Source organism: Schistocerca gregaria, unplaced genomic scaffold (assembly GCF_023897955.1).
Source record: "Schistocerca gregaria isolate iqSchGreg1 unplaced genomic scaffold, iqSchGreg1.2 ptg000681l, whole genome shotgun sequence".
NCBI classification, from domain to species: domain Eukaryota; kingdom Metazoa; phylum Arthropoda; class Insecta; order Orthoptera; family Acrididae; genus Schistocerca; species Schistocerca gregaria.
Window position 1 is genome coordinate 1476 of NW_026062062.1, and position 5127 is coordinate 6602.

Sequence of the window (5127 nt, forward strand, 5' to 3'; positions counted from 1 at the left end):
GTCCCAACGTGTACGCTCTAGGTGCGCCTCACCTCGCAATGAGGACGAGACGCCCCGGGAGTGCGGAGGCCGCCGCCCCGTGAAGGGCGGGGAAGCCCCATCCTCCCTCGGCCCGCGCAAGGCGAGACCTTCACTTTCATTACGCCTTTAGGTTTCGTACAGCCCAATGACTCGCGCACATGTTAGACTCCTTGGTCCGTGTTTCAAGACGGGTCGTGAAATTGTCCAAAGCTGAAGCGCCGCTGACGGGAGCGATTATTCCGCCCGAGAGCATCCCGAGCCAACAGCGGCGCGGGTCCGGGGCCGGGCCAGGTAGGTCCGTCATCCGGGAAGAACCGCGCGCGCTTGCCGGGAGCCCGAGCGCCCAAAGGGGCGAATCGACTCCTCCAGATATACCGCCGAGCAGCCAGCCAGGACACCGGGGCTCTGCCCAACAGACGCGAACCGAGGCCCGCGGAAGGACAGGCTGCGCACCCGGGCCGTAGGCCGGCACCCAGCGGGTCGCGACGTCCTACTAGGGGAGAAGTGCGGCCCACCGCACACCGGAACGGCCCCACCCCGCGGCGAGTGGAAAGGCAACCGGACACGACCCCGCCGCGGATTGCTCCGCGCGGGCGGCCGGCCCCATCTGCCGAGGGCGGGGGCCAGTGGCCGGATGGGCGTGAATCTCACCCGTTCGACCTTTCGGACTTCTCACGTTTACCCCAGAACGGTTTCACGTACTTTTGAACTCTCTCTTCAAAGTTCTTTTCAACTTTCCCTCACGGTACTTGTTCGCTATCGGTCTCGTGGTCATATTTAGTCTCAGATGGAGTTTACCACCCACTTGGAGCTGCACTCTCAAGCAACCCGACTCGAAGGAGAGGTCCCGCCGACGCTCGCACCGGCCGCTACGGGCCTGGCACCCTCTACGGGCCGTGGCCTCATTCAAGTTGGACTTGGGCTCGGCGCGAGGCGTCGGGGTAGTGGACCCTCCCAAACACCACATGCCACGACAGGCGGCAGCCTGCGGGGTTCGGTGCTGGACTCTTCCCTGTTCGCTCGCCGCTACTGGGGGAATCCTTGTTAGTTTCTTTTCCTCCGCTTAGTAATATGCTTAAATTCAGCGGGTAGTCTCGCCTGCTCTGAGGTCGTTGTACGAGGTGTCGCACGCCACACCGCCAGCCGGCTGTGCACGCTACCGAGAAAGTACCGGTATGCGAACCGCCAGGCGACGGGCGCGCATCGCACGTTTAAGGAGACGCGGCCGGCCACACAGGCGACCACGACACTCCCACGTCTCCGAAGCGGGACAAACGCCGCGCGCTTCAGTATACGTAGCCGACCCTCAGCCAGACGTGGCCCGGGAACGGAATCCATGGACCGCAATGTGCGTTCGAAACGTCGATGTTCATGTGTCCTGCAGTTCACATGTCGACGCGCAATTTGCTGCGTTCTTCATCGACCCACGAGCCGAGTGATCCACCGTCCTGGGTGATCTTTTCCTTTTCAGTCTCCCACTGTCTCTTTCAAGACAGTAGCATTTGCGGGACTGAGGCGTCTGACGGCCCCTGTTCCACTATTTTTTTGTGTCCAACGGCCTCACAGCCGATGGGCGTCGTACGGCTCCACACCGGAGCGGACAGGCACTCGGGCGAACGTCATTCAAAACCGGCGCCAGGCGCCAGGTACCGCAGGCCAGCCGCTCCAGAGCTTCAGCGCTCGTACCACACAACAACAACACTTCCGCTAGTTTTGAGAGGCACGCGTGGTTCCGCACGCGGCGCACGGCCACTGCCGTACAGGTAGCGTGTTGCGCGACACGACACGCACATCGAAAGACATGCAGTCTAGTCGGTAATGATCCTTCCGCAGGTTCACCTACGGAAACCTTGTTACGACTTTTACTTCCTCTAAATGATCAAGTTTGGTCATCTTTCCGGTAGCATCGGCAACGACAGAGTCGATGCCGCGTACCAGTCCGAAGACCTCACTAAATCATTCAATCGGTAGTAGCGACGGGCGGTGTGTACAAAGGGCAGGGACGTAATCAACGCGAGCTTATGACTCGCGCTTACTGGGAATTCCTCGTTCATGGGGAACAATTGCAAGCCCCAATCCCTAGCACGAAGGAGGTTCAGCGGGTTACCCCGACCTTTCGGCCTAGGAAGACACGCTGATTCCTTCAGTGTAGCGCGCGTGCGGCCCAGAACATCTAAGGGCATCACAGACCTGTTATTGCTCAATCTCGTGCGGCTAGAAGCCGCCTGTCCCTCTAAGAAGAAAAGTAATCGCTGACAGCACGAAGGATGTCACGCGACTAGTTAGCAGGCTAGAGTCTCGTTCGTTATCGGAATTAACCAGACAAATCGCTCCACCAACTAAGAACGGCCATGCACCACCACCCACCGAATCAAGAAAGAGCTATCAATCTGTCAATCCTTCCGGTGTCCGGGCCTGGTGAGGTTTCCCGTGTTGAGTCAAATTAAGCCGCAGGCTCCACTCCTGGTGGTGCCCTTCCGTCAATTCCTTTAAGTTTCAGCTTTGCAACCATACTTCCCCCGGAACCCAAAAGCTTTGGTTTCCCGGAGGCTGCCCGCCGAGTCATCGGAGGAACTGCGGCGGATCGCTGGCTGGCATCGTTTATGGTTAGAACTAGGGCGGTATCTGATCGCCTTCGAACCTCTAACTTTCGTTCTTGATTAATGAAAACATACTTGGCAAATGCTTTCGCTTCTGTTCGTCTTGCGACGATCCAAGAATTTCACCTCTAACGTCGCAATACGAATGCCCCCGCCTGTCCCTATTAATCATTACCTCGGGTTCCGAAAACCAACAAAATAGAACCGAGGTCCTATTCCATTATTCCATGCACACAGTATTCAGGCGGGCTTGCCTGCTTTAAGCACTCTAATTTGTTCAAAGTAAACGTGCCGGCCCACCGAGACACTCAACAAAGAGCACCCTGGTAGGATTTAAACGGGGTCCGCCTCGGGACGCGAAAGCACCCCTTCGGCTCGCCCCACCGGCAGGACGTCCCACGATACATGCCAGTTAAACACCGACGGGCGGTGAACCAACAGCGTGGGACACAAATCCAACTACGAGCTTTTTAACCGCAACAACTTTAATATACGCTATTGGAGCTGGAATTACCGCGGCTGCTGGCACCAGACTTGCCCTCCAATAGATACTCGTTAAAGGATTTAAAGTGTACTCATTCCGATTACGGGGCCTCGGATGAGTCCCGTATCGTTATTTTTCGTCACTACCTCCCCGTGCCGGGAGTGGGTAATTTGCGCGCCTGCTGCCTTCCTTGGATGTGGTAGCCGTTTCTCAGGCTCCCTCTCCGGAATCGAACCCTGATTCCCCGTTACCCGTTACAACCATGGTAGGCGCAGAACCTACCATCGACAGTTGATAAGGCAGACATTTGAAAGATGCGTCGCCGGTACGAGGACCGTGCGATCAGCCCAAAGTTATTCAGAGTCACCAAGGCAAACGGACCAGACAAGCCAATCCGATTGGTTTTGATCTAATAAAAGCGTCCCTTCCATCTCTGGTCGGGACTCTGTTTGCATGTATTAGCTCTAGAATTACCACAGTTATCCAAGTAACGTGGGTACGATCTAAGGAACCATAACTGATTTAATGAGCCATTCGCGGTTTCACCTTAATGCGGCTTGTACTGAGACATGCATGGCTTAATCTTTGAGACAAGCATATGACTACTGGCAGGATCAACCAGGGAGCTGCGTCAACTAGAGCTGAGCAGCCGGCCGCCCGGGAGTGTGTCCCGGGGGCCCGCGCGAACACGCAAGCGTCCGCTCAATTATTCTGCAAACAGGAGGAGGCCGAGCTCCCCTGCACGATACACCTCGAAACCCTCTCAGGTCCCGGCGGCGCGCAGCGCCGTCCTAGGTACTTGGTCGGTTTCGAGAGAGGCGCAATCACCCGGAGTTAGGCGAGTAGACGGTTTTAGTGCAAACACCCTTGCTCCCAACTGAGCTTGCCGCTGCCGACAGAGGCCCGGGAGCGTGCTGTCGTGGCATTGCCGGCGGGAGACAACACGCGCCACCTATGGTGACCGGCAGCTCCAACGCCAGCGCCACACAAGGGCAAAGCCCCACTTGGGTGCAGAAGCGAACTCTCCCAGCACAGCGCACGCGCCAACACGTCCGCACAACTGCGATACAAACCACCTGCGAGAACCGCTGGGGCGACCGAGCAGCAGACGGCGTCGCGGCGCCGAGTGCCAGGCGGCGGCGCATCCTCAACGCACACAGTCCTCAATCAGACCAGCACACTGCAGATGTCCACCGCGCTTCGCACCGGGCTCGGCTGAACCAACTTTGGCCGCCAGGCGCCGCGTGCAGGGTGCGCCGCAGCGTAGCTGCGCCGCCTGCCGGGCCCGTCTGCTGGCGCTCCTGCCACTCGGCGCCCCCCACCAGCCGGCTGTTGCGCGTGCGCCCACGCAGCGCGCGGCCAACACGCCGGGCGGCCCCCCTTCACCGGCCGGGAACAGTCCCACCAAGCCACCGCCGCGTATCGCTTCATACCCACATGGGCCTAGTCACGTGTGTGGATGTGGCGGGTACCGCTGAAACAACCGGTTAATAGCTGTACCGATCGTCGCCATTACAGATTCACCTCCAGCGTGAACAACCGCTCAACAACGGATTTCCAGTTCATTTGCGTATCTTGGGCAGTAAACGTAGATGTCCACCTACATTTGCGAATTCAACAATTCTTGCATGCCAGGATGTCATGTGTCACGACACGCTACATCAGACCACATACACACTGCGACATGTGCAGAAGAGAACACGTGGAAGGTGGCCCGCGCACGTATGCGATGTCCCTTCCGCGATCCACTGTCAACCGGCATCTGCGGCATGTCCCAGATATGGAACGCGGTCCACCAGGGTAGCACTTTGTGTGAGGCAATACGACAAAGTCGGAATACACGCGTCACTACATCAGACGGCTCACGCTGACCTGACCTGACCTGACCTGACCTGACTCACCGCACCACCACACCCAGCGACCCAGGGTGACATACAATGCGTTCGTACGTTCCTCCCACACGCCTCTACGGCGTACCACAGTGCAACCTAGCTGTTATTGGGAGACGAGACAAGTAGCATC

General features: G+C 58.1%; 2 non-coding genes across 2 annotated transcripts; both read right to left on the reverse strand.

Moving 5' to 3' along the window:
* Positions 1-1321: 1321 nt before the first annotated feature.
* LOC126318736 (5.8S ribosomal RNA) lies at positions 1322-1476 on the reverse strand. The gene has a single exon (XR_007557456.1). It is a non-coding gene; the product is annotated as a 5.8S ribosomal RNA (ribosomal RNA).
* A 361-nt stretch (positions 1477-1837) lies between these two features.
* On the reverse strand, positions 1838-3730 carry LOC126318740 (small subunit ribosomal RNA). Its single transcript, XR_007557460.1, has one exon. It is a non-coding gene; the product is annotated as a small subunit ribosomal RNA (ribosomal RNA).
* Between the last annotated feature and the right edge of the window lie 1397 nt (positions 3731-5127).